Source organism: Vicugna pacos, chromosome 24 (genome assembly GCF_048564905.1).
Source record: "Vicugna pacos chromosome 24, VicPac4, whole genome shotgun sequence".
NCBI classification, from domain to species: domain Eukaryota; kingdom Metazoa; phylum Chordata; class Mammalia; order Artiodactyla; family Camelidae; genus Vicugna; species Vicugna pacos.
In genome coordinates this window covers 25118922-25144191 of record NC_133010.1, presented here as the reverse complement: position 1 = coordinate 25144191, position 25270 = coordinate 25118922, and the positions used below count along the sequence as shown (strand labels likewise).

The 25270-nt window shown below is 41.7% G+C and overlaps 1 protein-coding gene and 1 long non-coding RNA gene across 4 annotated transcripts in view; one reads left to right on the top strand and one right to left on the bottom strand.

Moving 5' to 3' along the window:
- The window catches only part of PTPRM (protein tyrosine phosphatase receptor type M), a 643552-nt gene extending 637325 nt beyond the window's left edge, over positions 1–6227 (bottom strand). Inside the window, exon 1 of one of the 2 annotated variants that reach the window (XM_072949242.1) lies at positions 6129–6227. The gene's annotated coding sequence lies outside the window, so the exon portion shown is untranslated. The remainder of the gene's footprint in view (positions 1–6128) is intronic. The other variant, XM_072949243.1, reaches the window with a different exon arrangement.
- LOC140689037 (uncharacterized) lies at positions 6100–22240 on the top strand. 2 transcript variants are annotated; one of them, XR_012063914.1, is made up of 5 exons: positions 6100–6492; positions 6590–6991; positions 20153–20331; positions 20787–20884; positions 21904–22240. It is a non-coding gene; the product is annotated as an uncharacterized lncRNA (long non-coding RNA). The 2 variants fall into 2 exon arrangements; XR_012063913.1 differs by lacking the exon at positions 21904–22240 and having other exon boundaries at positions 6103–6492; positions 20787–21035.
- The last annotated feature ends 3030 nt before the right edge of the window (positions 22241–25270 follow it).

The following is a 25270-nucleotide window of genomic DNA, read 5'->3' as shown; positions in this document are numbered from 1 at the left end:
TTTACAGTGTGTGCATGTGTCAAAACTTACCAAACAATACATTTTAGATAGATGCAATTTACTGTATGTCAATTATACTTCAGCATAGCTTGTAACAACAAAAAAAAAGAATCACCTTGAGGGCTGGGGATTTTGCATTTCTAACTCTATGAGAAGCAATGCTCTGTACTGACCTTGGAAAAACCAATTCCCTTCCTCTACTTGCATGAGTTTCAGATTTTTCTGTCAGGATCCCTCTTTTAATTTCCACTCTAAGTTTGGAAAACTAAAGTCCAGGGAGGTTGACCAACGGGCCCAGGTCACATTACTTGTAAACGGTGAAGTCAGGACTTGGATCCAGACAGTCTGGCTGCAGAGTCATGTTCTTAGTCACTGCTTATCTTAATTGCAGTATCAATGGCCTCTTTTCACCTGACCACTGAGCAGGAAGAAAGGACAGCCCTGATACTCTGAAGCTGGCCAGCTCGTGGCCAGCTCCTGTTCTTCTGTGAGAGAGAAACAGCCTCACAGAACAATCACCTCAGCCAAAGTTACCCTTAAACCCTGGTAAAATGAGCCAAAACAAGGCCACTTCATAATTTTGCCTAAGAACAGACAAAAGCAAGGTCATTGTGCCACCACAAAGTACCAAACACCCTCCTCTAACCAAAATGAATGACTGCGTCTTCCTTATCAATTACAACTCCTCCCCTTCCAGTCCCCCTTTCCCTGTGGATAGGAGTCCCTGAGACATCCAGTCACCGAAGGGCCCCAGTGTTCAACAGTACTCAGTTCACAGCAAGATCCTGATTCCATAGACTCCTTCTAATCACTCAACCAAAGCCCAGATCCTATAGCAGGATTCTGACTCCATCGTCTGAGACACCCCAAGGCTCCCCAGGGTGTGTGCCTTCCCTCTCAAGACAGTTCAATGCTCAGCTTGTCCAACTGCAAGCAGGTTCCTGGGAGGCTATGGACAGAGGGCGCTGAAGTCTCTGTGTCACGTGTGACTTCCAGCTTTGTGAAACTCTCTTCCTCCTGGTTTCTAGATACCACTGTCTCCAGATTCTCCTCACATGTATTGATGATTTCCACCTCTTGGTATTCATGTCCTTGTGTAATCCCTTTCCCTCGAGTCTGGGCTGGACCTAATGACTTCCTTGTAATGAACAGAAGACACCAACATAGGGAAAACAGGGGACAAGGAATGTTCTTCTGAGAGTAGGTCCCAGAAGACTACAGCTTCCATCTTGGTTGCCTCTCTTGCTCTCTCATTTGCTCTCCCTGCTGAAGCCAGTTGCCATATTGTGGGCAGCTTTGTGGAGATGCCCATAGGAAGTAGGCTTCCCATGGAGAAACACAGAGCAAAATCTCAAGGAACCATGGTAGAGGTCCAAGCAATGGCCAGCCAGGAACTGAGCCTTGCCAACAAGTACTTGAGTTATGAACTGGACCCTCCCCCAGTCCAGGCTTGAGAGGGCCACCATGTTGGCTGACATCTCTGTAACACAGAGATTAATTGTTTAACAGCACAGAACTAGTTGTGTCATGGGCAAAGACTCTTTCCTTGCTGACCGCTGTCCTTATGACAAAGGTTCACAATCTGACCAAGCACTGATGTAGCCATTGCCTCAGCCACAAGCAACTTCTCATAGGTTCCAGAATATACCAAGGAACTTCAATGGGACTGTTTCCTTTCCCAAGAATGTCAAACATTCTGTGATGTCTTCCCAAGAGCTCCTGTATTGGAACTGTTCCTCAGAGAAAGAGGCATACATCAAGGTAAGAAAAGTAGAGAAAGCACACCACAAGGAGGAAGTAAAGTAACTGTAGTAACACAAGAGAAAGTATCTAGGAGAATGATAGAAATTCATCAACTCCAAAGGGAACAGACTGCAGCAAAATGCAGACCTGCCCACGAAGGGGATGGAAGACATCCTTTCTAAGAGGATCAGTCTGATTCTCAGGTTGAGAGTTACATTTGTAGCTGGGGGGATGATGGCAGAAGCCTTAGGTGCAAGCTTGCTGCTGCTATTTCCGGCAAATCAACATAAGCAGCCTGAGGCAGAGGCAGATGCCTGGGGCCCTGCTCCTCTGGGTGCCCATCATGCAATAGCCTCTGGGTACATTGACAAATATTATTTTTAGATGTCATTTCTGGCTCTCAGAACTTCTGGCTATCAGAGTTACTTCACTCTCCATCCTTAAATTAGGTTTCTTCCCTGTGGAATGTCAGGGATTCTAGGATGAAACCAGACCAACTATGCTCAGAATCACTATTAAATCTCTCTTTGACTGTCTTGTTTTTATTTTTCCTGGGAGGGGTGGCCATTTGGTAGAAGGAAGTTTCTAAAGGGAAAACCTTTGCTGAAGGCAACAAAGCTGAGAAATATTTAACAGTCTGCAAATCTAGCGGGCAGCTCCTAGACTAAAAGAGAAGAGAGTGGGCTGTTCTACTCTGATGAAAAGGAAGTATTAAAATGCAGTCATTCAGTGGTGGAATGTTCTAGAATTGGCGGTCACCTATTGGGAATTTGGGTTAAGTTTCCCTGAGGCTTTAACAAAACTGTACATCCTCTTGGGAAGCCAGAAAAGAGGAGGACTTGGAGCAGCAGAGCGTGGTGGATCTTCTTAGCAGGGTGGTAGAGAGAAGGGAGAAGAAACGTCTTCCCTTCATTATTCTGATGGAAGGTGGGAGAGGTTGCCTGTGGCTGAGGCAGGTAGATGTCGTTAAAAGTGGGAGAGCAGTCCTGCCAGGGCTCACCAGTGGCCATATGTTACTTATTTACCTGGCAAGAGTTTTGACACGAGTCCAGGTAAATTTTAAAGAAGCATTCTAATCACTGTTTAGGGCTGTAGGCAGTAGATTAGAAGAACACTAATCGTTTTTTATTGGCGGAAAGGCTACAAAGATATATTTTTATTTCAAGTAAAAAAATAAAGAACATTTGCAATTCATGACAAGAGTAATATAGCACATTAAATTGAGGTCACCTCCATACTACCACAAACCTCCTGGCTTTGAAGGAAAGTATATAATTACTTATTTCTCCTTTTTCTGCTCCTCCAACTTATTAAAGTTCTCAAACAACCTCTATTGCTATTCCTATCAATTCCATACAAAAACGCTACTCTCAGCATCTCTACCAGGTGTAAAATAATTTCTAATTTCAGTAATTGTACAAATGGTAGGAAACACAAATGTGAGATTTCATAAAGTCTCAAACCACAGAAGAATTACAGTACCTAAAAAAGTGTACTTCAGAGGAATTAGTGGTTAATTCTGTAGCACGGTGGAGGTCTGTACTTGCTTTTGAATGATGAACAGAATTTTCCCTGCTATTCAAAAGAAAAAGCATTGTAATGAGAGGAAAATGCATGTGCAAGGTAAAGGAGACTGGGAGGCAAGCAGAAGAAAAGTACAAAAAGCTCTGTACGCCATGCTAATGAGTACAGGTGACGGTGACTCAGCCAGGAGCAGCAAACACCAGAAGGATCAGAGGGCAACCCAGAGGATGAAACAGAGGTAATGAAAACAAGGACTAAAGACCAATAGAAAAAATCCTGGAACTGTTCACGTGAAAGTTAATCCTCAAAAATAGAAAAGGCAGAGGTGGAGAAAAAGAGGAAAGTTTTTCTTTTTCTAAGAAAGGGCCTCTTACACTGTTGGTGGGAATGTAGTTTGGTGCAGCTGTTATGGAAAACAGTATAGAGATTCCTCAAAAGACTAAAAATAGAGCTACCATATGATCCAGCAATTCCACCTCTGGGTATTTTTCTGAAGAAAACAAAAGCGTTAACTGAAAAAGATATGTACTTCTATGTTCATTGCAGCATTATTCACAATGGCTAAGATATGGAAATAATGTTAAGTGTCCATCAGTGGGTGAGTGGATAAAGAAGATGTGGTAAAAATACTTACTGTATGATCCAGCAAGCCCACTCCTGGGTATATATCCAGAGGGAACCTTAATTCAAAAAGATACATGCACCCCAATGTTCACAGCAGCACTATTTACAATAGCCAACATATGGAAACAACCTAAATGTCCATCGACAGATGATTGGATAAAGAAGTTGTGGTATATTTATACAATGAAATACTACTCAGCTATAAAAAATAATAAAATAATGCCATTTGCAGCAACATTGATGGACCTGGAGATTATCACTCTAAGTGAAATAAGCCAGAAAGAGAAAGAAAAATACCATATGATATCACTTACATGTGGAATTTAAAAAAAAAGACAAACAAACTTATTTGTAAAATAGACTCTCAGACACTTATGGTGAAAAAGAATATGAAAATGAATATATGTATGTTCATGTATGACTGAAGCAATGTACTGTACACCAGAAATTGACACAACATTGTAAACTGGCTATACTTCAATAAAAAATATATAAAAAGAATATAAATCAATAACAAAAGACCAACATTTCAAAAGAAAAAATGGATGAAAGATATGAATGTACATTTCATAAGAAATGAAATACAATTGGCAATTAAGCATGTGAAGAAGTGCTTAACTTCATTAAAGTTAAGAGAAATAGAGGTAAAACTACAGAGAGGTACCGTTTTTCGCCAATCATATCATCAAATATACAATAGTTTAATAACTTAATTCCCTGAAGGGAGCACGGGGAAACAGATTCTCATGCTTTTGAGGGAGAGGGTAAGTTGGAGATACATCTATGAAGGACATTTCAGCAGTATTGAACATGCTTTTGTATTAAGTAATTACACTCCTGGAAATTCAAATATATACTAGCACATGAATAAAATACTGACTAAACAAGAAAAAAAAAGTGGGGGAGGGGGTGGGAATCAAGACTTCGTGACTTATTGGATACATGGGAATAAAAGAAAGGGGGGACCACCTAAGTCTTCTGACCTATAGTCTTTCAGCTTTATTTAAGGAAGTCAATATCCAGTTGATAATATTGATCTTGCTCATTAAATTGCAGATTGGTATTTCTGAAGAGGAGCTTATTTTCTTTTGGCCTATTCAAATGGTTTAACATGGATCAAAGTTAACTTATGACTACAAGAAGAGGCAGGACATATATGACAATTATACTACTGTAGATAACTTAAAATAAGTCTGGAGTACTCATCTTTACAATCATTAAAACAAGAATATTTACAATTAAGGACTTTTAATTTTATGAATTCTGTACCTGTACAAATCGTGGAGAGAGTTCTTCTTTCAATCCTGCTAACTTCATCTAATATACACTCTGAATAAATAATTACTTATAAAAATATACTCATAATTTTCTACTGCTACTCCACCAGTAAAAAGAAAGCAAAAGAGCACTGAATTCTCGTTAAGTAAATATCCTAATATATCAACTCAAATGGAAACTTAAAAAGAAGGAAAAAAATCATTTTGTCCTGAAAACCCAGAACAAGAAGAACTAAGACAAAACTAATGTGAGGCATAATAAGATTTCTACTTTCTACAGACTATCACCATAAATAAATGACACGCCAAAGTTGCAGAATGCTGACATTACAATGTTATTTTAATCTACTTTCAACTTTTTTCACAAGGTGGTGTGGACAGAAAGGGACAGAGAGGCATCATCTACACCTCCCGATCCTGCGGGGCTTCTAGAAAGTTCCATCCGCTCCCACTTCTCCGACTCAAAGGGTAAAGGTCCTTGAAGCGCAGCTCGCGTCTACTTCTGCACAGACCGAGGCCGCTCCTGCTCGCTCATCAGGGGCAGGAGGGCGGGTGGCGCGGCGCGCTCCCCTCAGGCCCTGGTCTCTCGCCACCTTCCAGCCCCGGGGCCGCGGCCTGGGCGCCGGAGCTCGCCCGTCCCGCCCGCAGCCCGGCGTCGGCTGAGAGGGGACGTCGCGGGACTCCACAGCTCCCCAGACACCCGCGCCACCGCCCCACGGCCGCTCCGGGACCCCTCCCGGAAAAGCCGAACTGCCGGCCTCCACCCGTCACCTCAGAGGAGGGAACGAGGGTGACGAGCTAAAACAGGGTGAACAAGCTGACTCCACCACCAGGCCACCGCCGCTTCCGCAGCCCCGCGCACTCCACCGCCCTCGGCGGGAAGGCCCGCCGTGCACTCCAGAGACAGCGAGGGTCCCGAGGCGGCCCTTCCGGTCGTGCGGGCCACAGCACCACACTTACCTCACGGCGGAACCGGCTCCTTGCACCAACCCTCCGGGTCCGCCTGGCGCCCGACGTGCACCCCGCCACCCGCTGTTCCTGTGGGGACAACCTGGAAACGCCGCTGGGTCGTCGCGAGACCACCCCGCGCACAGCCTCACGGGTAGGACGCGGCGCCGTCCGAGAACGCTGAACCCGGAACGAGTAAGGGGTGCGGTGCAGTGTGGCTTGCTGCTCTTGAATCGTGGATTTTTAGGACCCGGAAGAGGCCTTGGCACATTTAATAGGAAGATTTCTTACTTTGATGGTCTAACGTCATCCAGAGACTTTTTAATGTGAAAAGCATGTTAATATTTTATCTGGTGGATGAATTTCTAGAACTAATGTAAGTAACCCTGAGGCATTGTTTTAACTTTTATTTATATGGCTTGTCTGGTTGCCTGCCGGCCTTTACCTATTTCTCTTCTTCCTCTGTATTCCAGGAACTCTTTCGGGAATTAGGTGGTGCCTACATTTAAAGGAGTTGCCCCCAGACCACACGCCAGCGAGACCAGCCCCCCAGGGGCTCATCTTCACCTCCGCAGGTTCCCGTGCGTCAGCCCAGGGCACATCAGCCTTCCCACGTCTTCGGCTCCTCAGACTGCATCAGCATCTCCACCCACGTGCAGCACCTCAACCTGGAGCATCCTAGGGTTCAGCCCATCAAACCTCTCACTTCCCGGCTGCATCAGTCACCACTGGGAGTCCAAGCCTCCAGATTGTCCCGAATATGCCTCATCTGACCTCATCCTCCACCATCTCTGTTCTCCCAGATCATTCCAAAGGTCCCTTTGAAATTCATAGTCCACCATCAACAAAGTCCCAGTGGATCTTCAATCTCTTGCGTGAGTATTCCATCTCTGGTCCGTCCTGTCTTGCTCTAAGTCAGGGGTCAGCCAAACTTCTCTGGGTAGGGCTGAGGAATATGTATTTTAGGTATTGGGGCCATCAGTCTCTGTTGCCACAGCTTACCTCTGACACACTAGCACAGAAGCAGCCTCAGGAAGCTTGTAAACACATGAACGTGGCTGTGTTCCAGTAAAACTTTAGTTACAAATTCAGGAGGCAGATGGGACATAACCCAGGTGTGGTGTTTTCTGATCCCCATTCTGATGTTCCCTGCATCTCAGTTTCAAACATCTCCTGTGCTACCATCCCCTCCTGTTCTCCAGAACATCTAGTAAGCTCACTTCAGGAGTACCCCGAACTTAAAGAGATCTCAGATCACACATTGCTTCCTTCATGCCCTCCCTTCTCTCCTAGGCTGCATGATCTAGCACTAGAAATATTCCCCAGAAAACACACAAAGCCCTTGCCCCACCTCCTTATCCTACTCCGACCCTGGCTAAACCCAAATATCCTCTAAATCAGTATCTTCTGCAGAACAATTCAGTGTGGCAGAAAAGCATCACTCACCCACATGGACTGGATTCACGACAGACACGATACAGCAAACCTGACAAAAAAAACCCTGTCCTGGTGGAGAGAAAAAACAGCAAGATAACTAATGAAAATAAATAGGAAATTAGAGAATGATACATTCTAAGGAGGGAAAAATAAAGCACAGAAGGAAGCTAGGAAGTGAGGGAGGGATGTGAAATATTAGATAAGGTGGCCAGGGAAGGCCGACCAAGATGGTTTTCATGTAAAAACAGGAAGTGGATGAGGGCAAAAATCCAGGTGTGTATCTTGGGGAACATCCTAAGCTGAGGGAACACAGCAAATGCAAAGGTCTCATGATGGGAAGGTGCCTGATTCATCTTTTATCATCACAGCAAAGAGGCTACGTTTCCCCGATGGTTAGTGATGTTGAGCATCTTTTCATGTACCTGTTGGCCATTTGTATGTCTTCTTGGAAAAAATATTTATTCTGTTCTTCTGCTCATTTTAAAATTGGATCATTTTTCCTTTTTGGCTATTAGGTTGTATAATTCTTTACATATTTTGAATATTAGCCCCTTATCAGATATATGATTTACAAATATTTTCTCCCATTTGGTAGGTGGATTTTTTTCCTTTTGTTGATGGTTTCCTTTGCTGTGCAGAAGCTTTTTAGTTTGATGTAGCTTTTGTTGTCTTTGACTTTGGTGTCAAATCTAAAAACTCATTGCCAAGACTGATGTCAGGGAGCTTACCCTCTATGTTTTCTTCTAGGAGTTTTATGGTTGCAGGTCTTAGTTCAAGTCTTTAATCCATTTTGAGTTCATTTCTTTGTCTGGCATTAAGTGGTCCAGTTTCATTCTTTTGCATGTGGCTTGTTAGTTTAGGCACATAGGGAAAATTCTGTATTGATTAGAAAGAGTTTAAAACTTCTCCCTCCTGACTTGAATTGAAATTGTACCCTCAACCTCACTAGTCCTACTCTGAAAAACTTTTCTTCATAATCCCTATCTTTAAATCATTTTTTACTTCAATTTGATGTAAATAAGGCACTGCATATTCATGCATTGATTTATTGCTTTTATTCTGAAGTTCCTGTTTCATTTACATGATTTCCACTCAGAAGGGGCAGCTCCCTCAAGACAAAAAATAAGATTGTGTAAGTCTCTCTGATACACAATTAGGTGCTAACCCTTTATATCTCTTTTTTGCTAATGGTGAAAGTGTTTCTTTCCTCACTTAAGAATTACATTCTTTCATCTGCTTATTTGGTTATGAGTATGGATAAATATATCACACAGGGAAAAGAAATCTTTTTAAATTATATGTGTTCTTTCTTATTAAATCAGTTCAGACTATCATTTTGACAAAGGTCCAAAAGTATTAATAGACCTAATTTTCCAGAAGTCAGAGTGTGGCGGAAAGCGGATCGAAACTCTTTTTTTTTTTTTAATTTTTTTTTACTGAAGTTTAGTTGATTTGCAATGTTGTGTTGGTTTCTGGTGTACAGCAAAGAGATTCAGTTATGCATATATATATATTATTTTTCATTATAGTTTATTACAGAGGAAATTTAAAAATATCTTGAGATGAATAGCAGAAAGAGGACTGAGATGGAAGATGTTTGGTAAATGGCCTCGCAGGCTTGAGTGGGAAAATGGAGCATGTTACATAAAGCAATGACACAGAGAGGCCGTCTGCCACACTTCACCCCAGCTCAGACGCCATAACAGATGCCCACCTTTATTAGATCTCTAAAGTACTGTTAGTTCTTCAAGCCACGGAATGTCCCTTCTTACGATTTGTCCTTCAAAGAACACATTCCTTTCCTTTCTAACTAATCACGCCCCTAAGAATGACAGCAGTGGCTCATAGGGCAGTGTATCTTCTAACCAAATGAAATCAGGAAAGAATCAGGAGATATCGCGAGGGCATTCCAGTAGTCTCCGCAACAAAACAACTCCTGATATCTGACGGTGGCTGTACAGTTTATGAACAGAAGCCTCTATTCTAGCTTGGCACTTTTTCTCGTCTTTGAGATGTCACGTTGGGTTCCTGGATGAGAAAAGCGAGAACAGCCTTGGGCATCACATCCAGGCAGTCCCATTGTTCACATACGACCATGGATTCTCTGAACTAAGAATGCTATACAGCTGTTAGAAATGAGTTTCCCTAAATGAACTTACTTACATAACAGAAGCAGATTCACAGACATAGAAAACAAACTTAGGGTTACCAGGGTGGAATGGGGGGAGTGGAGGGATACATTGGGAGTCTGCGATTTACTATATATAAAATAGATAAACAGCAGGGTCCTAGTGTAGAGCACAAGGGACTATATTCAATACTTTGTAGTAGCCTATAATGAAAAAGAATATGAAAAGGAATATAAATGTATAACTGAATCACAAGGCTGTACACTAGAAACTAACACAATATTGTAAACCAACTATATGTCAATTGAAAAACAAAGATGAAGAAAGAAATGTGTTTCCCTTGTTACCCAACACCCTGTTTGGGGTCATTAAAATACTATTTTTTTTTCTAATTTAGTAATATAGACTTATTACTTAGCAACTACTTATGTAGAACAAATATTAGGTTCATTTATTAATCAGTATAAGAATGTGCTGTTAGGCTGTTTTTAGCTTTGGCTGCTACATCAAAGACAGAGTCAATGAAAAAGGCACTGTATTTTATTATTATAAACGTCAGGGGAAACTGATGGATTGAGTTTCTCTGACTGCACAATGGAAGAAAACCATTGTTTTCTGTTAGAGGTAGCCTTGTGGGATTAGGTCATGTATGCACTGGATAGAAGTTCTCTTGTACAAGGTCCAGGGCTGGGAAACTCAGCCATGCATGTCTGAATGGCTGAACGAGTGAGCCTGGAGGGAAGGCATGAGACTGAGAAATGGACCGCGTGGTTGTGTGGTGATCTGGCCAGTTTAGGACACTTCTCAGTTGCGTGACCCTGGGAATAGCTCAGAGGGCTGTCCTTTGAGGCCACCGGTAGTTAGGAAGACACTGCCGAGTGGATGGCTTTTTGTCCTTTTATTGTATTAAAGGGACCTGCATTCTGCCTGCTCTTGAAATGAAATCTAAGTAATCATGAAAGGAAACAGACTGATTCCATTTTTTTCCAATTTGGAAAACACACATAATACGCAAAATAATTTGTCCTCATTTTAAAGGATGAAATCAGATTCAAAAGAGCAAGAGTTCAGACATCAGCACTAACTTTCTCCAGAGACATATACATAACACACTTGATAACATTCAGTGCCTGGTTCTGTCGTTCTGTTACTTAGAATTTTACCAAGGATGGTTCATGAATTCAGTGCCTGTTGTTTGGGAGTCACATTGGTCCCAAAAGTTCAGCCCTTTAAAGATTAATTCCTAATCTCAAATTCCTACAGCTGTCTTTGCTCACCCTGGTGAACTAAATCGGCTTAAATTGTATACCTCCTCTTAATTCTATGTCAAATTGTTTTTCCATTCTTTTATGAAAAGATAGGAAAAGGATTCTCAACAAGTAAATATGATCAAATGAAGTATTTACATAGAAATTGTTAGGAAAAAGGACTTTTGGATTTTTGTTAAAAGATGATATATACACTTTTAATTAAATCTTGGTCACTCTGTGCCTGGTCTGCTTCCATTTCCTCCAATTAACTAAGACATCAGAGCTTATAGCTATTTATAAACATTTTTAGGGGATCTTTTGTATTTGGGGGTTTGATTATTTGATGAGGAGCATTAGGGATTCACTGATTATTAAGATGAAAACTTACCTTGGAAAACAGCCCTTTGCTACACTACTCCGATTTCAATCAAGTCTTGACTTCACTTCAGCCATCATGTTCCTCCTACCTCAGGAATCTGCCAACTATGCGCCATAGTTATTGCATAACACGTGAGCTAAGAACAATTTACATTTTTAAATGGTTTTTGAAAAGTCAAGAAAATAATATTTTGTGATGCATGAGAAGTATTTAAAGTGCAAATGTTGATATCCACAAGTAAACTTTTGTGGTACACATTCATTCTTATCCCTGTGTATACTGTCAATGGCCACATTCAGACTATGATAAGAGAATCAATTCATTGCAACAGAGAACTAGGGCCCACAATGCCTGAGAGCTTCATGATCTGGCCCTTTCCAGGACAAGTTGGACAACTGCCCTATTCTGTTAACTTCTTTTATGCAGATAATCTTGCCGACCTCCTCTCTGTTTGCTGGCCCCCGCTAGCATCAGTGAACTTTGTGTCAGACTTTAGCTCCTCGTACTCTATAAAGCTTCTGTTCATGTTAAAAGCCTGCACTGAATTTTCCTTCCCTTGACGCCGAAAATCCACCCTCAAACTGAGGGGCTGCAACGTGGGACTCATACTAGCCAAGTAGCGTGCCTTTAAGATGTCCCCAGTGATACAGCCATTCCCCTGGTGATGCTGGCATCTGCACACCTGTGTGCTCCCCTTTCACATGGCACTAGGGTTGGTGTTTGTGAAAAGGAGAACAAAGTGGATGTGATGGTATCCATTTCTGAGATTTCATTATAAAAGACTCTGTGGCTTCATTTTGACCTCTTTCTTGCCCTCTCACCTGGAGATTCCTTGGCTTAAGGAAGTGATGCTGTAGTCAACTCTGCAAGGAAGCCTGCATGGAGCAAAGCCTCTGTCCAGTGTCACGTGAGTGAGCCCGACAGCGGATGCCCCAGCCCTTGACAAGGACTCAGAAACTGCAGCCCCAGCCAACAGCTTGGTTGCAACCTCACAATACTCTGAGCCAGAATACCCAGCCAAGTCAGTCATGGCCCCCCGACCCTCAGAATGAGTATAAGACAATAAATATTTATTGTTTTTTAAGCAGCTAACTTTGGGGCAGACTGTTACCCAGCAAAAGACAACTAATATGGAACTTAAAATGCCTTACACTGTCTGCCCCATGACACTATCTTTCTTCCCCCACTCTGATACCCAGTCTATTTCTTTTTTTTTAATGTGATTTTCTGTCTCCTTTATGGCCTGGGTTCATCTATGAACCTTGATTTTTGAAAAATTGCCCTGCCAGGGACTTTATAAGTTCAGTATAGACACTTAGTTCCCTCCGATCCCAGGATAGGAATCTTTCTAGGATGTGAATGTCAAGGTCTCTCAACCAACATTTTAGATAGGAAAACAAGGAGAAAAATTCCCCAGTGGAAAATACTTGTTATGTCTTTTTTAAATATTCTTGCTAATATCATTATCTTACGTTCAGACTTTTGTTTGAAGAAAATAAGGAATATAAAAGAATTTAGAAGTAGGGAGGAAATTTAAACATGGTATAATTTGAATTACCCAATTTATTCATGAAAACAAGGTTCCCAAAGTGATTCAGCTAGTTAGTGGGTCCTTTAATGCCATGAAAGACCGTTTAAATGTAAGAGGTCTGTGATGGGTCATTGAAGCTTTTCGTTGGGGGATACAGTGATGATTTTCTACGAATGTCCATCAAGCCCTTCTGCCTGATTGAGTCCTGGTGGATTACCAGAGGCTGGACAGTGAATCCAATGGACCATTAGTATGACTCAGATGCTTCGGACAAGTAGCAGCTACGAGATCTGCGTATCCAGCCTCTATAAGAAAACCTGAGACTTTTTTTTCTATTGATAATTAACTGTATTTTGAGTCTGTGAATATGTATTTCTTCTATTTTTACACAAAGAAAATAAGACTAAATTGACTCTTGAGGGAAAGAAATCAAAACAGGCTGACTGTCAAAGTGTAGACAGTGAAAGGGTTTGATGTGAAGTCGGTGGGGAGCTCGGCAAGAGTAGGTATTAGTGTTGTACTCCGCATACTTCTTATTCTGAATCTTTTACAGTAAGAATTTGCTTGCCATTTTTTGTGTAATTTTCCCAAGGTTTTATGCCTTTTTACCAAAAAAGTGGCCCAACCGGTCAGAACCACTTTAGAAATCAAGTTTGAAGGTAGAATTTGTGATTGTGTGTTTCAGGTACACAACTCACACGGTTGTCCCTGTCCCAAATAAGCACACGTGCATTATAGTCAAGGAAAAGCCCAGACAGCCTAGAAATCAAGACATATGCCTAGAGAGAAGTGAGTGTCCCAGGCAGTACATTCAAACACAAGTGATCCCATGAGAAGAAATGAGGTTACCTTATGGCTTAAGAGATTTGAATTAACTGTAGTGAAAAGCTTCGCCGTGGTAGAGCTATTAAGAGTAGAAAGGAAAGTTAGTAACAGATTATTCAGGCAAACTGGGAGTTTTTCCTTTGGATATTTTACAAATGCAGTTAAAAAGCACTTGTTTCTGCCTAGTTAGATATAGTTCATCTGTGGGTTGAATTCGTCAATATTGTTTCTATTTGGTTAGTAGAGAAAAACTAACAGCAACTTTGAGTGTCATGGTCAACATGCAGTCACTTTTAAATAAAATCAAGATGGGTGATAAATTTGTGTGTTCCTGGAGAATTAGCTCAAATCTGATTGCAACATCTCTTATAAATATCTTCACTTGATTATTCACCTATGGTTCAAGTTCAGACCTTCAAATCTTTTAAATGTTTTAAAACTTAGCTATATTTCCCATTTTTTTCTATAATGGACACAAATCTCTTTATGTAATTAAAAATATAAACTGCAAAGAGAAAAAAAGGCAAATTCCTGGAAAACTTAATACACCAAAATCTCCCTATTTGGGACTTGTTGGGAGAAAAAAACCATTTCACTTTAAATGAATTTAAAACCTTAAGATAAATATAACACATAACATAAATGAGGATTAAAAAAAGTTGTTTTAATGAATAAATAAGAATTATCTGACTCCAAAAACTATGTAAGGCATGCTTGTTATTATAAATATTTTAAACATTTTATCTTGATTAAGCTAGTAATTTATACTAAGAGTAAAAGAAAACAGAATTGTTTGGAAAATCAGGCCCTAGCTTCACTTAATCACAATTTTGAAGTAGGCTCTGTATTCCTGTGGTTGTACTTCATGGCTATCTTTTTCTCTGTGAAGTGACCATCTTTGTTTCTGATTCTGAATGAAAAGGGAGTCAGACGAAGGAATGAGGAGCAAACACCAAGCACGACTTCTGCAACGAGAGTAGCAAACCAAGATGTCAGCAATTAAACATCCAGACTAGTCCTCACACATGATGGATTAGCGGGCAGAGCTGATTTGCTTTAAAATTCATCCCTCAAGGAATATATTCATCACTCCCAGATGCTTACATCCTGGTCAAGAAAATCTACAGTAACAATAACCCAAGTTAATCTGAATATCATATTGAAATCCTGCTTATTACATAATGTTAGAAACTACTGAAAATAACAGCTGTTCATTTGAGACATCTCAACTCCCCCCTTTTTGTGTTGTGATTTTTAGCTGTGATACGAACTTTCCTGTTTAATTTGCTTTAGCTTATTTTCAATTATTAGCTCAGTAGCCATATTAATATTTACGAATTAAGCCATTAGGTAAATGGTAGACTCACAACTATTTAACACTTTATTTTTATCTTTCATACTTAGATGCTTTCTGCCTTTTTTAAATGAATGAGCATCTATTCCTTTTACGATAAGAAAGCAAGCTCCATATGATGGGTGAATAAAAGAACAACTGATTCAGAACCTTGTGACTTTCAGGGGAGGGCTTCACCAGCTAGGCCAGCCGGAAATCCTGTCTGCAGAGAGATTTGGGGGAGGGCTTTGTCCAGCCATCTCCCCCAGAAGAAGCTCTGGCTACAGTGAGCCTCCACCCCTTTTTAGGGTGTGCCAGGCATCACTCCTACATTTCTCAAAGACTCCAGGAAGAGGAAGGAGCCAGGAGCCAGGAAGGGGAAAGAGCTGGTTGGATACTGTCTCCCTCTCCTCCCCTTCTCTTTTTCCTCTGCCTCTTCTTTAATGAGGAAATGAATATAGTTTTTAAAAATTCCATTAGAAAAGTACTGCCAGCACACACACAAAAATGTACGTGTGAGTCCATTCACTCATTCACGCATTGATTCATTCGTCCGTATTGGTTGCCTCCACTGGGGGAACTGGGAGGTCCCAGGAGGGAGGGAGACTCGATTTCCAGTGTGCACCCTTTGTACCTTTTGACTTTTCCACCATATGCATGAAATATCCATTCAAAGAAATAATTACCTAAAGAAAACTAGGTGGTCTATGTATTCTTTCCTAAATACTCCTCCCAAGACATTCACATGGTTTGCTTCCTTACTTTATTCAAATTCTGCTCAACTATACCCTTATCAGTGAGGCCTTTGGCCCACCCCTCAGCCTTTCTCTTTCTTTTTCCCCAACCCAGCTCTTTTCCCTTTCCCTGACATAACTTCTGGTGCCTTATTTGCTTAACATCTGCATCCCTGATGACTGGTATTTAAATTCCATGAGAGCAGGGACTTGGTTTTGTTCACAGCTATGTTCAGGAGCCTCAAATAGTGCCTGGCATGTGCTGGGTACTTGATATATATTTGATAAATGAATAAATGAATGAGTAAATGACTTTCTAGCCATCCTTTTCCTTTGCTTTCTGCATCTACTCCATCACTAATTTCTGTAAATTCTTCACAGGGCCTTTCCTTTTCCTGTTCATCACCACAACCCAATGCATCTTCTGCCTGGAGACAGGTGTCCCAACTTCTCCTCCATCTGCTCTCAAATCTACCCTGTCAGTGATGTCAGTTGGTACCACCCCTCCCCCCACTCCAGTCTAATATTTGAAAAGCCAAATTACTCTCTATTGCTTTTAATATAAGTACAAAATCTGTAGCTTGACTTTCAGTGGACTTCACACCATGGTATTAAATTCTTTTCCAACTTTCTTTCCAAATATTCTCCCAAATGTGCCGAGTCATGCTGGTTCTGCACCTTTTATAAAAGAATGTTGCCTATAGCCTAAAATAGACAGGATAGCCTATTCTCAACGGTCTGACCTTTAAGGGTATAACACTTACCCATTCATAGAGAGATTAAGAATTTTAGAATTGAAAATAACATTTGTCTTGTTGGAGATTTATAGGAACATCATAACCTGACCTAGGTGGACAGCTGCAGGAACAAAGGATTCCGACACCAAGAAGCTGGCAACAACCAACCACACCCCCTCCCCTTTTTAGTATAAAAGGAGCCTGAATTCTGACTTGGGGAAGATGATTCTCTAGGACATTAGTCCCCATCTTCTCAGTCTCCTGGCTTTCCAAATAAAGTCATTATTTCTTGCCCTAAAACCTCATCTCCCAATTTATTGACCTATCATGTGATGAGCAGTAAGAGTTTGGACTTGGTGACATTAGCACTATCTTGCCTCCTGGCCTCAGTTGGTTTGACTAGGGGTCAATATTGAATTCATGCTGGGCCAACAAGTTCAATCCCAGGGTGTTAGGGCTCAGTTAAGGAGAATTTGAGGGGAGAAGAAATTTCAGTGTAAGAGCAGTAGGACAGAAGCCCTGATATCCGGAGAGAACACTCTGTTGGAAAATCTGGAGGAAGTTGGAGTGTGATGGATGTGAGGGCACCTGGGGCTCAGTGGGTTCCTAGCTTAGGGGCTGCAGACAGGCTGCCTGCTTAGACACCCTCCATGCCTCAGCAGTTGGTGCAGAGCCGTGCCGTGAGCAATGATCTAGTTTCAGCAAAACATCATCATCTCTCACATTAAATTAATGATGTTAATTTGAATGTTATTGCTTTTGTAGTTCTACTGGTAATTAATTTGTGAATTTGTTTTGGTTTTGTAACTGTAAACGAGCCATGATCATAAGAAGTTTATACCTAATTTATGTTTCTTTATATTTGACTAGCAATGTGGTAAAAAAAAAAATTTACATCAACCCCTAGTGGGGGGGGGTCCCTTTGTTTCTTAAAAGTGTCTGTGTTGTCTAACTTCAGGTGGAGAAGTGTCTCCAGCTCAAGTCTGATCTCACAGAGTTGGCTCTTGAGCCTAACGTTAGCCTCGTACAGTTTTCTCCCTGTTTGGTATCATCTTATTAGGGTGCAGTTCTGATGACATTTTTCATCTCGATTCTGTCATCCAGTCGATTGCAGAATTGGAAAGGATGCCACCGGTTATTGTTCTTAGTCACATGCAGCAAAATCAAGTCCAGCTGATGTGAGCGGAGAAGTAATTGATTACAGAGATTTGGGGTGGCCCAGAAGTTCACTGGGAAGACTACAGAACCGTGGACCATGCAAGGAAAAGTCTAGAAACCTCAATGGGAGGATGATGCTGTCCTGTGTGCCTGGATGGTGCAGTCTGCTGGGCCTCTGGCCCTGAATTGCAGACACAGGCCCTGTGATGTGACAGCACTTTCCAGAAACCCAGCAAGGATTGCCAGTCACTTCTCTGAGCCCCCATCCTCTGGTTCAAAGCTAAGGGTGTGGGAGCAGCTGGGCGGAGCTCACCTCCCCATATCCTAGCTTCAAGGCAGGCTAGGAACACAGGCGTCTGGTACTTTAAGGATCTGATGTTGGAGGTAAGCCCTCCTCCCGTCAGGGTTTGTTATGTAAGCAAGTCTCCAAACACACGAAGGAGGTTCAGATGCCAGGCGGGGGGGGGGGGGGGGGGGGGAGACAAATTTACACTCTCCATGCCTTTTACATCTTTATTCAAGTCATTGTCAAAAATGCTGAATAGGACCAGGATGAAGATGGCTAGAGGGGGCAAGAGGCCTGCCCCCTGCCACTCTGCCCACATTGGTGACCAGCAGGACGATTCCACGGGGCACGGCCAGGCAGCATCTGACACTTGGCCCTGCTCTCTGCCTCAACCACAGATCATATTTTCTCCCAAAGCCGCATCCACGCGGGGAGGAGGAGGCAGGAGCTAGGCGGAGAGCACGTTAGCTCTTGTTTCATTTGTGTTCTTTCATCTGGCTTGATGCATTTCCAGAACCATGTAAATCAATGGCTTTTTTCATTACTGCAGTAAAATTTGCCGTTGTACCTGACTCCCGGAGGAGTTGGAACATAAGCAGAGCTTCTAAGATTCACACTTCACCACACTCTGGCTCAATGTCTTTGTTAAGACTCTGATCATTCCCCTTTTGATCCACCCGTTTGCTGGGAAGGAGCTATCCTGGTCTGCTGGGGGCCCTTGCATGGCAAACCCTCTGAGAAGACCCTCGTAGGACCTGTTGTTCTTGTTTACTTTGGCTCATCCCTCAGTCACGCCTTACGCTATGCAAACTTGCCAGACTTGACAAAGCACTAACATACGGAAAGTCCAGGGCGTGTTTGTCAACACAGTTGTCTTTACAGAGCCGCTGTAGTGGGGAGGGTGTAGCTCAGTGGTAGAACACTTGCTTAGCATGCACAAGGTCCTGGGTTCCATCCCCAGTATCTCCATTAAAAAAAGTAAATAAATAAATAAACCTAATCAGCCCCCCTTGCCAAAACAAAACAAAACGAAAACCGAACAAACAAAAGAGCCACTGTTAAGCCAAGGTGGGAGGTGGGAGGCTGATGAGGGGACAGGAAATTACATCAGCAGTCCCAAGTGGCTAGTAGCTGGTCAACTAGAACAAAGTTATGTTTCCTTTTGGACCAGAATAAAAAAAGGGGGAGCCCAGGAAACGACATCTTCCTTCACGTTCAGGAGAGGATGGTAAAGGAACAGATGTCAAGGGAGCCCAAGTGTTAAATAAATGTATCTAAACAAGCTATGTATATATATTTTTACAAACAATAATGGATCGATGAGATTTATAAATAGCAACTGTAATCTTAGACCAAAATCCAGGCAATCACTTACATTCACATGGAATGAGTTATGAAAACCAAAGTCTAAATATGGTGGGGAGGATCCCAAGAGAGCTGAAAAATATAAAAATGCTTGAATTATAGCTCCTCTGGGGATGCTTGCCCAACAATCCTGCAGGCTGGCCAGAGGCTTCATAGGGTAGGAGGCAGCTGCCAGGACCCAGGACTAGGGCAAGCCTGGCTGAGCATCCTCTGTCCTCAAGGATGTGGTCGCATCTATTCATTCGCACCCCTGGGGCAGAAGGGCAAGGATGGGCTGCCCACAGAGCCTCACATCTTCAAGCTGAGATGATCTGATTCCCAAACACTAAAGTAAGGGGCATTGTCTGGTCCATCCTCCCTCCACTCCAGCCACATCTACTACTCAGCCTGGAAAGGAGGATGGGCCCATATAGGTTCATTCTGTGGATAACCAAGGCATCTTCTGAGTTGAAGTGACCACAAACTGTAGAAAGATGCCCAGCCAGGTGTTAGTATTTAGTTATTAGTGAATGTTAAAATGTTGGTCCCTGATAGGACTTCTTAACTATTCCATATAGAACTTGTATCTGGATTAGGCCTTTCAGTGTGAATGGAGCCTTCACTGGAAAATGCCTGACCTTTTAAGCTGGATACAAAGGCAGCTCAGCGTTTGTTTGTTGTGCTCATCATTAAATACTGAGGCACTTTGATAAGAAAGCCTTTTATCCATCCTTGTTTCATAGAATTGGAAGCAGAGAGAGAGGAGAGCTGAGCCACTCAGGGTCACCATCATCTGGTGTCAAAATACTTGGATAATTAGAATGATTATTCTTAAATACACTATAGGTAAATTAATCATGTGGAAGTGAAAACAAATTTGTTCTCTCTTCCAGGAGAAGCAAAATGAAAACTTTTGACATAAGCTGATAAGAAGCCAAGCCAGAATTCTCTCTCCGAGATACTGGGGTCACCACCCTCTGTCCTGGGCCCTCCTGTCCATGCCTCTTGTTCTGATGACATTGTCCATCTCATCAAGTTCAGGATGCGGAGAAGGAGCTCTCCTGCCATGAAGGTTGGTGAGATCTGGTCCCTTTCCCTGGGTTTTCTCTCAGCCCCGCCATTAACTTGGAGTCGGGCCCCCGTCTGCAGAGGGCTTACGGAGTCCTGGCTAAGCAGTCTCAGACTGGGGCCCCATCTTTGCCAAGGGGCTGTGGGCCTTGGGAAAGTTAACTTCCAAGTTTCCTTCCTTGTGTAATGAGGACAGAAACAGGCCCGACCTCATAGTTTGTTAATGAGAGAATTTATCGGGAACGCTGGTCAGAGCGCATCGCACAAAGTAAATTCTCAATAAATGGCATTTGCGATTACTTACATAATCCTCTTTATTGTGCCCTTTACTTGGCAAAATGAGGGAGAAGACATAAATACACTAATGGTCAAATATTTCTGTCACACATATGGAAGGAAGAGATTCTCAGATGTTTAGGAGAGTACTCATTGCTGTTTTGTTTGTTTGTTTCAATACAGGGCTTAGTACCATCTCTTGAAAGCAGCCCACGTCACGCCATCACTGCAGAGCACAGCTGTGCTTGTCTAGGAGTTGCCTGTGGGGCTCTGTTCTGCAGGTCAGCACAAATCCAGTACGTCCAGGCAGTTCTTAGGTATTTCATCTGGGTATAACCTAGGCTGGACTTCCAAATTTTGATTCCAGAACACTTATTTTTCCTTCTTTGTTAACTCTGATACCACAAAAATATAATTCTGAGTAGAAAATCATCTTATTTAGTTTCCTAGAACACTTTTTTATTTGAAAGATATCCTTTTACACAAAAAAGTACATTTTGACAATGATCAAAACAAACAAAAAAGGATGGAAATGTTTTGAGGGGTGAGATGCTTTTACTTTTACTAATTTATTCTTCAATCAAACGGAGTTTTTCAATTATAGAGTCATCCTTAATGTGGGAGGGGTGAGAATTCTGTTAATGTGATGATTTTAGAAACGTTCAAATTTTTTTAAATGATGAAAACGACTAAGTCCTCTGCTTAAAAACAGTCATGTATTTTCATTTTTCAGCCTTTAGAGCATCTCATTTTATAACTTTAGGCCGACTAGTTTCTAGTTTCTTTTAGTCTTTAATGATACTCCAGAAATTTATGCCTAGCAACCTTCCAAATCCAAGGTCAAGTCTGTTAGAATACATCTTTCTAAGGATATTGTCCCAATAGATGGACACTGTTAGCATAAATTTAGGTTATGCATTTTCATAACCTATTTAAAGGTTTGGGGGTTCTGAACATTTCCCTCAATTAATAAAATAATTTATACCAATTCCAATTCATCCCCCAAAATATTTTGATGGCTTCCAAAAAAGCTTTTTACTAGAGATAGAATTAGGAAAAAAATGAATTCCGTAAGATGCAGTCTAACTGCTTCTAATGTTACTGCTCTCAGCGTCCTCACAGTGAAAACAAAAAGGAAAATGAGATTAGTTACAATATTCACATTGTTTTAAAATCTAAATGCCCAATAGTTGCTTATGAGGAACACATTTTGTCCTGGTCCTGAGGCTTGAGAGAATATTTGCCATTGGGTCTCAAGTTCAGGGTCAACCATGTATCTGTGTCTCTTCCCCCTTCTCAGGCAGGAGGTCTGATGTCCCCCCACTGAGGAATCGCAGTGTTGTGAGTACTAATGACCTACCTCATTTAGTTATGCTGCTTCTCATACAATTCATAGGCTTAAAATTTTTTTAATTTTTTTGAAGAATGCAATGGAAAGAGGTTAATAAGAAGCAAATTTCATTTCACAGTACAGGTCCAGTTAAGGAAGGTAAAAATAAACCAGATTTGATAGTGTCTTATTCAACAAAGTGTGTTTAAATGGCAACCATACAACATGATGTTCCAGCGAGTTCTGGTAATTTCTGCAATTTTACCCCCCAAAGGATACTCTCTGATGATATAGAAACAATGAGAAGATTGTAGAACAGGAACAGATATTGTCTTCATTATTTGAAAATACAGAATTCTAAAATAAAAAAAGAATGATGCTTGCAACTTTTTTTTTCAAAAATATTTTTCTTATGTGGAAAAAATTACTTGCTCAGCAACAGACCAGTGTAATGCACTTCAAGTAAAAAGCTTCTTATACCTTGGCTTAAACTAAGGATTTCCCTAAATGCATTACGTGATTTTTCATAATGACCGTAAATAAGAAGGAAAATGAAAAACCATTAGTCCCGCTTTTGCACCAATATATGGCGTTAGCTGTGGACAGTGATGCCGGGTTCAAGTCTGATTACTTCTATTTCATTTCTGCTGTTTTTCTATTCTCTTTATTGTTTTGTTGTCTGAGCTTCCAACCATTTCCTAAAAGATGCAATATCTCTTTATCAAGTAGCAACAGAAACGATGCAAATAAACAATTCCTTACAAATTAAATGAAGCCAGTCCTCAGAGAAGAGGGAAAGCAGTCATTGCTCTCTCCTGACAGCAAGAGGCGGGGTGAATAAAGAGACGTTTAAATAAGGAAGAAGACTCGAACATAGGTCTTTCTGATTCAAGTCCTCCTTCTCAGGATTCTGCTCCCACATGGGAAATAGATTCTGGAGGTATGAGATTCTGCAAAGTGTCCACAGACAGGTTGAATCTTTCATTTCCTCCTGCTCTTTCCTTTTCTGGATAAGAACTTTAAAGGTTTATCATAGGCTATAAAGACCTCTTTCCCTTTTTTTTTTAAATTGGAATATAACTAACATATAACATTGTGTAAGTTTAAGGTGTATAACGTGTTGATTTAATACATTTCTAAGTTGCAGTATGATTAACACCGTGGCTAACACCTCTGTCCCATCACATAATCATCATTTACATTTTTGTGGTGGGAACAATTATGATCTAGTCTCATAGTACCTTTGAAGTTTATACAATTGTACTGTTGACTATAATCACTATGATGTACATTCGCTCTCCAGGACTTATTTATCTACTCATTCCAAGTCTGGACCCTGAGCAACACCTCCCCAACACCACTCACCCTCCACCAGCCTCTGGTAGCCTCGTCCTAGTCTCTTATTTCTTAATTGGTCTCAAGTTTCAAAGTGCCTCCGCTTTTACCCATGACACTCACAATATTAAAGATTATATTCATGGAGTCTTTTTATTCATATTATTTCTAGAAGGTCTCAATCTGTTTTGTATTAATTCTGGGAGGGGACTCTGCTTTCTGACATGTTCTTGAATAGTTGGAACATGAGAGAAATAAAGGTTTGCAAGCTATTTTTTGCAGGATGGCATTCTCAGCTTTGGAAGGAGGCCAGTGAGTACCACTGATCATTCAGCACCACTTTTCCCCAGGACACAGATCTGTTGAGTTCATTCACTCAACAAATATATATGGAGCTCCTACCATGTGTCGGGCACTATTCTGGGTGCTGTGGGTGTGTCAGGGAGCCAAACAGACAGAAGCCTTGCCCTTGGAGAGATAGTATTCTCCTGGAGGGAGATGATCAGTGACCAGATTATAAAGAGTAAGTTCTATGGTGTTTTGAAAGGTGACCATTGCTCAGGGAGGAAGAAAGTATTGTAGGAGGGAGCTAGGTTGCAATTTTAAATAGGTTGGTTCAGAGAGCCTGACTTGTAAGTGATGTTTGAGCAAAGACTTGAAGGAGGGGAAAGTGAGGGGCACATGGTTATCCTGGAGGATGGGCAGGCCGGCTGAGGGAGCGGGAGGACTGGGGGAAGCAGCCGGGAGGCTGGTGTGGGGGTGGCATCACAGAGTGAGAGGGGAGGCTGGAGAGTGCAGGGAGGGGTACCCGCTGTGGGGTCCCTGTCTTTCTCTCCGAGTGATGTGGGAGCCATTTTAGGGGTTTGAACAGAGGAGAGACCGATCCAGCCTGTGCTGTAAAAGGAACATTCTGGCAGCTGTGTTCAGAATAGACTAGGGTAGGGAAAAGTTCAGCTCTTCCTTTTCTTTGGAAACAGTTCCCAAAAAATCCATTATGTCATTGGTTGTGTCACCGAAGATGCTTGGGTCCAAGGAGGTCTCCCCAAGGTGACCCAAGTGATATGAAGAAACCACCCATGGTCCTCATCAGGCCAAGAACCATCTGGGCAACAGGAAGAGAGACTTGAGGACAGGGATGAGCTGGGTGTGTCTGAGGGTGGAGGAGCAGGCAGCAGCAGGGTTGAGGGGCAGGCAAGGAAGCAATTGCATTTCACATTAAGAGCAGAGATAGTCACTGGAGGATTCAGAGCAGGACATGGGTGTGGCCTAATTTACACTAAGGCCAGAGGATGGCAGGATTTCTTACAACATAAAAAGCAAACATAGAGGAGAAGATTTCTAAATCTCGCATTTGCATCAAAACATTCTGTTATCTAAAAACATGATTTAAAAGGTGAAGCAACAACCAACCAGAAAACCCGCCAATGATTAGTATCCAGAATAAATTTTAAAACTTTCCTATAAATCAATAGAAAGGGAAAAGTCAATAGAAAAGGGGTTGAAGATATGCATAGAAAAATGGAAGTCAATAAGCAAGGTGCTCACTGTGACTGGCGTTCAGATTTTAAAAGGTACAGATACTATTTCACACCCATCAGATTGGTAAAAATTATTTGACTTAACCCTATAAAGTATTGGAAAGGATTTAGATTTATAGGAGCTCACACACTGCAGGGGGCTGAAAACCTGGTAAAAAGTATTTAGGGGGGTGGTTTAGTGATACTGAGAAAAGTCAAAGTGCATGAGTGTAGATTTGGGGGTTTTGGTTGCTGTTGTTTTTAACGTTACAAAATGTCATCATGCAATAGTTAAGATCTAGAAATAGACATAAAGAAAAAAGATCCTGTAATCCGCTCACAGAAAATGGCCAGCCAGAAGGAAAGCAGAGATGAAAAGCAGAGATGACCAGTGGAGGGTTGACTACTGCATTGGTCCAGACAAGAAATGGTGGAGATGGGGCAAGCAGACTTGGGGCAGGTTAGTGCAGGGAGTCCAAGAGAGG